Genomic DNA, 12,719 nt, shown 5'->3' with positions numbered 1-12,719 from the left:
TTGGCTGCATCTCTGATCAGTCTTCTCCTTGTATGAGCTGAAAGTTTAGAGGGACGGCCAGGTCTTGGTAGATTTGCAGTGGTCTGATATTCCTTCTATTTCAATATTATCGCTTGCACAGTGCTCCTTGGGATGTTTAAAGCTTGGGAAATCTTTTTGTATCCAAATCCGGCTTTAAACTTCTTCACAACAGTATCTCGGACCTGCCTGGTGTGTTCCTTGTTCTTCATGATGCTCTCTGCGCTTTTAACGGACCTCTGAGACTATCACAGTGCAGGTGCATTTATACGGAGACTTGATTACACACAGGTGGATTGTATTTATCATCATTAGTCATTTAGGTCAACATTGGATCATTCAGAGATCCTCACTGAACTTCTGGAGAGAGTTTGCTGCACTGAAAGTAAAGGGGCTGAATAATTTTGCACACCCAATTTTTCAGCTTTTGATTTGTTAAAGTTTGAAATATCCAATAAATGTCATTCCACTTCATGATTGTGTCCCACTTGTTGTTGATTCTTCACAAAAAAATACAGTTTTATATATTTATGTTTGAAGCCTGAAATGTGGCAAAAGGTTGCAAAGTTCAAGGGGGCCGAATACTTTCGTAAGGCACTGTATATTGATAGTGACTCCCTAAAGACTCTGTCAGGTGCGCTAGTTCAGTGTTACTTTGAATATGCGTGCACATCATGGTTCACCAGCATCCCCAAACAAAGAATAAGCTACAGACCAGCCAAAACAAGCTGGTGAGAGTTGTACTTACACTCCACCTACGTACTCATCTGGAGGTTGAGAATTTGAATCTGTAGAGAAAAGGGTAATGTTAATTCTACTTTGTCTGGTCCGTAGAATTATTACTGACTCAGCCCCCAGGTACCTATCAAATTATTTGACTTATATTAGAGATGTCCTCCAATACAACAGTAGAGTCGGAGACTCTGATATTGCCTTTTTTAAAGGTAAGAGTCTATCTGGTAAGAACACCTTTTTTTTATACCAGCGCTGTTGAGCGAAAAAAAAGTACCACAGCAACTCAAAGCCATGCCGACCACGACTTAATTTAAAAATAATGTCAAAAGCTGGCTAATAATCGAGCAGTAGAAGAAAACAAATCATTTCTGTATGTAATGCTCTAGGCTATGACAGTGTCGTTCTGTCCTTTGTTTTGTTATGTGTGATATACTGTATGTAACCAAAGTCTGGCTAGAAAGCTACATCTACTGTGTGGCCTAGGACTACTATATTTATACATTTTTTAACCCTTTATTTATGAGGACCACAATGGAAATACTTTTTTTGTGTCATCTTCGATGATTGTAAATGCATTGCGTTTTAAATGGTCAAATAAATCTATCTACCTGAAATTGTTTTATGATGCGAAAGATCTTGGTTTCTTTCTATTCCAGTTTGAAATGAGAGCATTCCTTGGCTTATTTGCATGCAATACAGAAAACAAGGGCAGCGTGAGCACTGTTGTACACAACTATAGAAACAGCGTGAAACTTGATGTTGATCGTCAGCAGGGGGCACTTCTCTTTCCCGATTCAGGAGAACCCATAGCCCCTGGGCAGTGACCCACATGAAAAAATTATATGGTATAAATACTATAGTAGTCACTGTCGTGTTTTTGCAGACTTTATACTCAATAAACTAGGGAACCTGCTGTAGTGAATACAATCTACACTTGGCATGTAAGTTTTTCACTTATGGGTGGCACAAATTGGGATATGGGGGAGGGGAATGGGTAGGGTATATACAAATTAAATGCTGTAGCATATGCTATACTAATTATTTTTGTTTTTTGCTGTCTTTAGTACACACTACAGTATACGACACAATTATTTAGTAAGTACTACACATGATCGAGGGATACTACAGTGTGTAGTATAGTATTCTACATGATACGACATAATTCTAAAGTAAGTAATATAGCATTCTACAGTAAACTGTGGTATTTTTTCATGTGGGCAACTCTGATGGCTGCTGAATAGCTGTGATAACTGATAAATGGTTGGCATGCATCACCCAGGTGTGTACTCTTCATTAGTGGTGGATGTGATGAGGTTGGGCTACTATCTTTGGTTGTCTTTGTTTCTTCTAAGCATTTATATACTGTATGTCTGTTCTTCTATGATAAAGAAGTAGAAGTGTTTATAAAAACAACATTTCCATTCTGTAATTAACAAATGTTCTCTATCTGAGGGGAAAATCATCCCTCTCTCCATCCCTCTCAGACCAACCCCTCCTTCTTAATTAAACACAGATAAACACTTATACAGTAATTTGTTCTCAGAATCCACAGAGAAGCCCCTATCCTATGCGGCAGTACTCTGTCTTTTGTCACCAGTTTCATGCCAATTTCCCAACAGTGTACTGATTTTACACAAAGGGACTCAATACATTAGTAAGGCATTAGGAATTAGCGTTCCACAAGCTCGGGAGATAATTGTCTCATTCTTGTCTGAATTAATGAGTTTAAGGCCCGCTTTGGTAAAGGCCTGTTAAAGGTTTTGCTACCATTGCTTAACAAAATAATTGACAGTTACTATGGGAATATCCCAAATGTATGTACCATACTGAACTTCTTAGTGTCTGAACTGTCTCGTCATTGTAATTTCATTCGGGTACTGATCTCAGTAGAAACATATTCAATGCATAATCTTAAACTTCTTGGGTTACTGACCACAAGATCACCATATCTATTCATAATGTATACTGATTTCTTATAATGTATGCCTTGGTCTTTTCACTGTATATTCTGAAAGTCCACTTTATTTTACTCAACCTGTTGGTCTTTGCTCTAAGAAATGTCTTAAAGATAAATATGCAATCTAATGTTCAATGACAGATGTGTAGCATTTGAAGACACATTGATGTGCACAGGTTCTCGTTCAAAGGTTTTTCTTTATTTTGACTATTTTCTACATTGTAGAATAATAGTGAAGACATCAACACTATGAAATAACACATATGGAATCATGTAGTAACCAAAAAAGTGTTAAACAAATCAAAATACATTTTATATTTGAGATTCTTCAACGTAGCCACCCTTTGCCTTGATGAAAGCTGTCCTATTCTTGAAGATCAAGGGGTATAACATTTATTGGAATGACTGGAAATCTGATAGACTTTGGTTTTTAATATAAAGATATCATTTAATGGTATTATATGTAGTAAAAAGCGATGGGTTAGACGAAGCCTACTTAACCAACCCATAAATTAAAATGTAAAATCCATTTATGGCAAGCTATGTAAACTTTAACATTAATTTATCCTGCAATAGATGCACTTCAATTTTGTAACATACATTTTTGTCTTCTTCTAATGCCTCTTAAGGGGAAGGTCATCTAAAAGTAACTCTGTAACGTAAAAAGATTACGTTACTGAGTTAAGGTAATCCAAAAGTTACGTTACTGATGGCAATTTTGGACAGGTAATTTGTAACTGTAACAGATTACATTTAGAAAGTAACCTACCCAACCCTGGTACTCCAATATTTAGAGTTATTAATGTAACTTTAGTTGTTCTACAAACGTTGGGCTATAAGTTCTGATTTTTAATACATTGTAAGGCTGCATGATGAGACTCTAATGATGATTTGAAAAAGGTTGCTTGAAAGGCATGAGCTCTGCTTTGTTTTTTTGCGCAGGCTGTACACACTCCAATAGTCTCTCATTCACAATTTGACAAGCACTTGATAATGCCTTGAATTTCAAGGCGGCAACCCCTTTGTGGCCGTAATGCACCCTAAACAATCCTGCTTTGTGCCCTTCTCCCTGAGGGGGAAAAGCCCCTCTCACTCACATGGCTGTCTGTCATGTGATCAGGTTTTTCCAATTCCGAGGTGCATATTGAAGATATTGGAAGAACTGTCCACATTCACTTTTCGTCAGCCAACAAGATGAGTAGGCCTAACGAACGGCAAAAGCACTAGCCTATGTCAATCTATTTTACTCGGCAAACCAGTTAAGAACAAATTCTTATTTTCATGACGGCCTAGGAACAGTGAGTTAACTGCCTTACTCAGGGACAGACGACAGATTTTTACCTTGTCAGCTCAGGGAACCTTTTGGTTACTAGTCCAATGCTCTAACCACTAGGCTACCTGCTGCTCTACTTCCCCATTGTACAAAAGTCGACCTATTCTATTCTGAGCGAGAAATAAATATTCCAAACATAGTCTGGGACAGTTGTGGGATGCGATAAATCACAAATGAATACAACCGCTAGCGTCAACATGTTTTTATTGCAATGTGGCTAACGCAACAGATCTTTCCACCTGGCTACCCATACCCGGGTCAACAGCTCTGCACCCCACACAGAAAATTGCCCAAGCCTCCCCCATTTCTCCTTCACCCAAATCAAGATAGCTGATGTTCTGAAAGAGCTGCAAAATCTGGACCGCTACAAATCAGCTGGGCTAGATAATCTGGACCCTCTCTTTCTAAAATTATCCGCCACAATTGTTTCAACCCCTATTATTAGCCTGTTCAACCTCTCTTTTTTATCATCTGAGATCCCTAAAGATTGGAAGGTTGCCGTGGTCAACCTCTCTTCAAAGGGGGTTTCTAAAGTCTTCGAAAGCCAATTTAACAAACAGATCACCGACCATTTCGAATCCCATCATACCTTCTCCGCTATGCAATCTGGTTTCCGAGCTGGTCATGAGTGCACCTCAGCCATGCTCAAGGTCCTAAATGATATCATAACCGCCATCGATAAAAGACAATACTGTGCAGCCTTCTTCATCGACCTGGCCTAGGCTTTGACCTTGTCAATCACCACATTCTTATCGGCAGACTCAACAGCCTTGGCTTCTCAAATGACTACCTCGCCTCGTTCACCAACTTCTTCTCAGACAGAGTTCAGTGTGCCAAATCGGAGGGCCTGTTGTCCAGACCTCTGGCAGTCTCTATGGGGGTAGTGCCACAGTGTTCACTTCTCGGGCCGACTCTTTTCTTTTCATACATCAATGATGTCGCTCTGGCTGCTGGTGATTCTCTGATCCACCTCTACGCAGATGACACCATTCTGTATACTTCTGGCCCTTCTCTGGACACTGTGTTAACTAACCTCCAGACGAGCTTCAATGCCATACAACTCTCCTTCCGTGGCCTCCAACTGCTCTTAAATGCAAGTAAAACTAAATGCATGCTATTCAATCGATCACTGCCCGCACCTGCCCGCCCGTCCAGCATCACTACTCTGGACGGCTCTGACTTAGAATACGTGGACTACAAATACCTAGGTGTCTGGTTAGACTGTAAACTCTCCTTCCAGACTCACATTAAGCATCTCCAATCCAAAATCAAATCTAGAATCGGCTTCCTGTATCACAACAAAACATCCTTCACTCATGCTGCCAAACATGCCCTCGTAAAACTGACTATCCTACCGATCCTCGACTTTGGCGATGTCATCTATAAAATAGCCTCCAACACTCTACTCAACAAATTGGATGCAGTCTATCACAGTGCCATCTGTTTTGTCACCAAAGCCCCATACACTACCCACCACTGCAACCTGTATGTTATTGTTGGTTGGGCCTGTAACGGCGTTCGTCTGTTGAAGGAGAAGCGGACCAAAATGCGGCGTGGTGGTTACTCATGTTCTTTAATAAAAGTGAATGAGACATGAAATAACTTATAATATACAAAAAACAACAAACGGAACGAGAAAACCTATACAGCCTGTCTGGTGAACAACAACACAGAGACAGGAACAATCACCCACGAAAACACTCACAGAATATGGCTGCCTAAATATGGTTCCCAATCAGAGACAACGAGAATCACCTGACTCTGATTGAGAACCGCCTCAGGCAGCCATAGACTACGTCGACGCCCCACAAAACCCCAAGACAAAAAACACCCCACAATAACCCATGTCACACCCTGGCCTGACCAAATATATAAAGAAAACACAAAATACTAAGACCAAGGCGTGACAGAACCCCCCCCCCCTAAGGTGCGGACTCCCGGACGCACCTCAAAACCATAGGGAGGGTCCGGGTGGGCGTCTGTCCATGGTGGCGGCTCCGGCTCGGGACGTGGACCCCTCTCCATAAATATCTTAGTTCCTCCCCTTCGCGTCCTGGGATAGTCCACCCTCGCCGCCGACCATGGCCTTGTAGTCCTCACCCACAACCCCACTGGACTGAGGGGCAGCTTGTGACTGAGGGGCAGCTCGGGACTGAGGGGCAGCTCGGGACTGAGGGGCAGCTCGGGACTGAGGGGCAGCTCGGGACTGAGGGGAAGCTCGGGACTGAGGGGAAGCTTGGGACTGAGGGGAAGCCCAGCACTGAGGGAAAGCCCAGCACTGAGGGAAAGCCCAGCACTGAGGGAAAGCCCAGCACTGAGAGGAAGCTCAGCACTGAGAGGAAGCTCAGGCAGGTAGTTGGCTCCGGCAAATCCTGGCTGGCTGGCGGATCTGGAAGAGTCTGGTTGACTGGCAGATCTGGAAGAGTCTGATTGACTGGCAGATCTGGAAGAGTCTGGTTGACTGGCAGATCTGGAAGAATCTGTTTGACTGGCAGGTCTGGAAGATCATGGCTGACTGGCGGATCTACCTGCTCTGGCTGCTCCATGCAGACTGGCAGCTCTGGCTGCTCCATGCAGACTGGCAGCTCTGGCTGCTCCATGCAGACTGGCAGCTCTGGCTGCTCCATGCAGACTGGCAGCTCCATGCAGGCTGGCAGCACTGGCTGCTCCATGTAGACTGGCAGCTCTGGCTGCTCCATGCAGACTGACAGCTCTGGCTGCTCCATGCAGACTGACAGCTCTGGCTGCTCTATGCAGGCTGACAGCTCATGCTGCTCCATGCCGGCTGACAGCTCAGGCTGCGCTGAACAGGCAGGAGGCTCCGGCAGCGCTGTAGAGGAGGAAGGTTCTGGCTGCGCTAAACAGGCGGGACACTCCGGCAGCGCTAAACAGGTGGGAGACTCCAGCAGCGCTGTAGAGGAGGAAAACGCTGGCTGCGTTGAACAGGTGGGAGACTCTGCCAGCGCTGGAGAGGCGAGGCGCACTGTAGGCCTGATGCGTGGTGCTGGCACAGGTGGAACTGGATAGAGAACATGCACAGGAAGCCTGGTGCGGGGAGCTGCCACCGGAGGACTGGTGTGTGGAGGTGGCACTGGATAGACCGGACCGTGCAGGCGCACTGGAGCTCTTGAGCACCGAGCCTGCCCAACCTTACCTAGCCTCTTAGTCCGCCCCATCCCGCATGCGGGATCGTGACTACAGCCTCAAGCTCATTACCATAACGCAACATTAGCGATTTCTAAAAATTGCAAATGAAATGAAATAAATATGCCTGCCCTCAAGCTTATCATTTTCTTAACAATCCTGTCGTCTCAGATTTTCAAAATATGCTTTAGAACCAGAGAAAATCAATAATTTGTGTAAGAGTGGTGATAGCTAGCTTAGCATGTAGCGTTAGCATTTAGCACGCAACATATTCACAAAAACCAGCAAAGGGATCAAATAAAATAATTTACCTTTGAAGAACTTCAGATGTTTCAATGAGGAGACTCTCAGTTACATAGCAGATGTCCAGTTTTTCCTGAAAGATGCTTGTGTAGGACACAACGTTCCGTTTTGTTACTATGCATTTGGCTACCGAAACTAACCGAAAATTCAGTCACCTAAACGTCAAACTTTTTTCCGAATTAACTCCATAATATCGACTGAAACATGGAAAACGTTGTTTGAATCAATCCTCAAGGTGTTTTGTCATATATCTCTTCATTGAAATGCCGTCCCTGGAAGCGTGCATTCTTCTCTGATTCGGATGGAAAAATACTGGTATCTGACTTTTGCGCACCAATTTCCACGCAGACACAGTGCGGGACACTTGGTAATTGTAGTCTCTTATGGTCAATCTTCCAATGATATGCCTACAAATACGTCACAATGCTGCAGACACCTGGGGGAAACGATAGGAAGTGTCCGTTCATTCCTGTCGCATTCACAGCCATATAAGGCGATCATGGAAAACGTGCCTCCAGAAATCCTGTTGATTTCCTGGTCGCTCAAACATCTTGGTTTTGCCTGTAGATTTTGTTCTATGGCACTCACAGTGAAAATCTTTGCAGTTCTGGAAACGTCAGAGTGTCTTCTTCCCAAAACTATCAATTCCAAGCATAGTCGAGCATCTTTTCGTGACAAAATATTGCGCTAAAAACGGGCACGTCTTTTTATCCAAAAATGAAATACTGCCCCTATAGGACTAACAGGCTAGCTCGATGCCCACTTTAGCCCGGCCAATACGAAGAGCTGGTATGTACCGCACCGGGCTATGCACCCGCACTGGAGACACTGTGCGCTCCATAGCATAACACGGTGCCTGCCCGGTCTCTCTAGCCCCGGTAAGCACAGGGAGTTTGCGCAGGTCTCCTACCTGGCATAGCCATACTCCCTGTACTCCTCCCCCAATACATTTTTGGGGCTGACTCTCAGGCTTCCATCCGCTGATTGAGAACCGCCTCAGGCAGCCATAGACTACGTCGACGCCCCACAAAACCCCAAGACAAAAACACCCCACAATAACCCATGTCACACCCTGGCCTGACCAAATATATAAAGAAAACACAAAATACTAAGACCAAGGCGTGACAGGGCCTCGCTTCATACTCGTCGCAAAACCCACTGGCTCCAGGTCATCTATAAGTATTTGCTTGGTAAAGCCCCGCATTATCTCAGCTCACTGGTCACCATAGCAGCACCTGCCCTTGGCACGCGCTCCAGCAGGTATATCCCACTGGTCACCCCTGAAGCCAATTCCTTATTTGGTCACCTTTCTTTCCAGATCTATGCTGCCAATGACTGGAATGAACTGCAAAAATCATTGAAGCTGGAGACTCATATCTCCCTCACTAGTTTTAAGCACCAGCTGTCAGAGCAGCTCACAGATCACTGCACCATAGCCCATCTGTAAACAGCCCATCTATCTACCTCATCCCCATACTGTATTTATTTATTTATTTATTTATTTATCTTGTTCCTTTGCACCCCAGTATCTCTACTTGCACATTCATCTTCTGTAAATCTACCATTCCAGTGTTTAATTGCTATGTTGTAATTACTTCGCCGCCATGGACAATTTATTGCCTAAACCTATAGTGACGCCCAGCCCGTGAACGGGACCGTTATCATCATGACACTAATTAGCATAACGCAACGGACATAAGTCTTCCTAGAAAATATTCCTATTCATGAAAATCACAAGTGAAATATATTGGAACACATTTACATTACATTTACATTTAAGTCATTTAGCAGACGCTCTTATCCAGAGCGACTTACAAATTGGTGCATTCACCTTATGACATCCAGTGGAACAGCCACTTTACAATAGTACACAGCTTAGCCTTTTGTTAATCACCCTGTCATCTCAGATGTTCAAAATATGCTTTACAGCCAACGCTAGACAAGCATTTGTGTAAGTTTATCATAGCCTAGCATAGCATTATGCCTTGCTAGCAGCAGGCAAACTTGTCACGGAAATCAGAAAAGCATGAACTTTGATGAACTTCGGATGTTTTCACTCACGAGACTCCCAGGTAGACAGCCAAAGTTCATTATTTCCCAAAAGAGTATTTTTGTAGGCGAAATAGCTCTGTTTGTTCTTCACGTTTGGCTGAGAAATTGCCCGGAAATTGCAGTCACCACAACACAGAAAAATATTCAAAATTAGCTCCATAATAATCGACAGAAACATGGCAAACGTTGTTTAGAATCCATCCTCAAGGTGTTTTTCTAATATCTATTCGATAATATATCAGTCGGGACAATTCCTTTTTCTCTAGGACCGATTGGAGTAATGGCTACCTCTGCACTTTACGCGAGAATCTCTCTCGGAGCCACCATGTGACCACTTATGCAATGTGCCCCCATACGGCTATTCTACAACAGAAATGCGTAAAACTATGTCACAATGCTGTAGACACCTTGGGGAATACGTAGAAAGCGTAAGCTCGGTGATGGTACATTCACAGCCATATAGGGAGTCATTGGAATGCAGCGCTTTCAAAACCTGGGCACTTCCGGATTGGATTTATCTCAGGCTTTCGCCTGCAATATCAGTTATTTTATACTCACAGACAATATCTTTACAGATTTGGAAACGGTAGAGTGTTTTCTATACAAAGCTGTCAATTATATGCATATTCTAGCATCTTTTCCTGACAAAATATCCTGTTTAAAACGGGAACGTTTTTTTTCCAAAAATGAAAGTACTGCCCCCTAACACCAAGAGGTTTTAACTCCCTTACCTTACCTCATTTGCACTCACTGTGTATATACTTTTTTGTTTTCTTTTTTTCTACTGTATTATTGACTATGTTTAGTTTATTCCATGTGTAACTCTGTGTTGTTGTAAGTGTCTAATTGCTATGCTTTATCCTGGCCAAGTCACAGTTGCAAATGAGAACTTGTTCTCAACCAGCCTACCTGGTTAAATAAAGGTGAAATAAATGTTATTAAAATAAAATAGGTGAGGTGCAATAGATGATATAAAATACAGTATATGTAAGATATGTTAACATTAAAGTGGCATTATTTAGAGTGGCATTGTATAAAGTGACTAGTGATCCAGTTATTTAAGTGACCAGTGATTGGGTCTCATTGTAAGCAGCAGCCTCTCTGACTTAGTGATTGTTGTTTAGCAGTCTGATGGCCTTGAGATAGAAGCTGTTTTTCAGTCTCTCGGTCCCAACTTTGATGCACCTATACTGATCTCACCTTCTGGATGGTAGCGGTGTGAACAGGCAGTGGCTCAGGTGGTTCTTGTCCTTGATGGTCTTTTTGGCCTTCCTGTGACATCGGGTGCTGTAGGTGTCATAGAGGGCAGGTAGTTTGCCCCCGGTGATGCGTTGTGCAGACCAAACCACCCTCCGGAGAGCCTTGCGGTTGAGGGTGGTGAAGTTGCCGTACCAGGCTGTGATACAGCCCAACAGGATACTCTTGATTGTGCATCTCTAACAGCTTGTCAGGGTTTTAGGTGACAAGCCACATTTCTTCAGCCTCCTGAGGTTGAAGAGGCTCTGTTGTGCCTTTTTCACCACACTGTCTGTGTGGGTAGACCATTTCAGTTTGTCTGTGATGTGTACGCCGAGGAACTTTCCATCTTCTCCACTGCTGACCCTTCGATGTGGATAGGGGGGTACTCCCTCTGCTGTTTCCTGAAGTCCACGATCATCCTTAGTTTTGTTGATGTTGAGTGAGAGGTTGTTTTTCCTGACACCATACTCCGAGTGCCCTCACCACCCCCGTGTAGGCTGTCTCGTCGTTGTTGGTAATCAAGCCCACTCCTGTTGTGTCGTCTGCAAACTTGATGATTGAGTTGGAGGCGTGCATGACCACGAAGTCGTAGGTGAACAGGGAGTACAGGAGGAGGCTAAGCATGCACCCATGTGGGGCCCCAGTGTTGAGGGTCAGCGAAGTGGAGATGTTGTTTCCTACCTTCACCATCTGGGGGCGACCCGTCCAGGACCTAATTGCACAGGGCGGGGTTCAGACCCAGGGCCTTCAGCTTGATGATGAGCTTGTTTGTAAAAGTATTAGCCTACATTAAGGAACAATTCAAGGTAAACAAAGTAAATATTAGATGACTCTTGCCCAGACAAACTTGTTTAAATTGATGGGTCATGTGAAAGAAATGCTATAACCCCCAGCCACATCTTGCTAAGTGGATGGGTCTCTACAGAAGGTGTACACTGTACAGCGAAATGGTTACTTCCATAGTAGCAAAATCAAAAATAGTGTCAATATAAAAATGTGTCAATACCAGTAGAGAGAGAACATAATATACAGTATGTACAAGAACAATATCAGTGATACTGGTGATAGATTAGGAAGTTATATGCATACAGTAAGGGGTAAAGTGGCTGAGCAGCAGGGGAAAAAAATGGTAGCAGCAACGTGTGTGTTTGGAGAGAGTCGTGAATAATTGTTAGTTAATTTAAAGAGCATTTCTCTCTCTGTGGATCCAACCCCAAGCAGTTCTGGAAAACAGTTAAAGACCTGGAGAATAAACCCTCCTCACAGATGCCCATGTCCCTTAAGCTCGAATCCCGTTACCGGGATAGAAACTATCTACAGAAATATACAGAAACTACAGACATATAAATGATTAACATTCATATAAATACAAGTGTATTACATCAAAATAAAGCTTAACTTCTTGTTAATCCAGCCTCTGTGTCAGATTTGAAAAAGGCTTTATAAGCACACCATGCGATTATCCGAGGACAGCGCCCCACATGCAAAAACATGAAAACCATTTTGCAACCAGACAGGTGTGACACGAAAGTCAGAAATAGCAATACCTTTTGAAGATCTTCATCTTTTTGTAATCCCAAATGTCTGTGACACAATGAATGGTCGTTTTGTTCGATAAATTCCTTTTTTTTATCCCCAAAATGTCCATTTATTTACACCGGTTCCAACTCACCAAACATGACTACAAAGTATCTAATAAGTTACCTGTAAACTTGGTCCAAATATTTCAAACAACGTTTCTATTCCAACCTCCGGTACCCTAAAATGTAAATAATCGCTAAAATTTAAGACGGGATAAACGGTTTCCAAATATGACTACTTCTTCGTTTCTCAAAAGAAAAACATCAAACTATTTCTAAAAACTGTTGGCATCTAGTAGAAGCCATAGGAACTGCAATCTGGGCCCTAATAAATCAGGTTTCCCATAAAAAATAATAA

This window comes from Oncorhynchus keta, chromosome 17 (assembly GCF_023373465.1).
Source record: "Oncorhynchus keta strain PuntledgeMale-10-30-2019 chromosome 17, Oket_V2, whole genome shotgun sequence".
NCBI lineage: Eukaryota > Metazoa > Chordata > Actinopteri > Salmoniformes > Salmonidae > Oncorhynchus > Oncorhynchus keta.
This window is presented reverse-complemented; position numbering follows the sequence as displayed.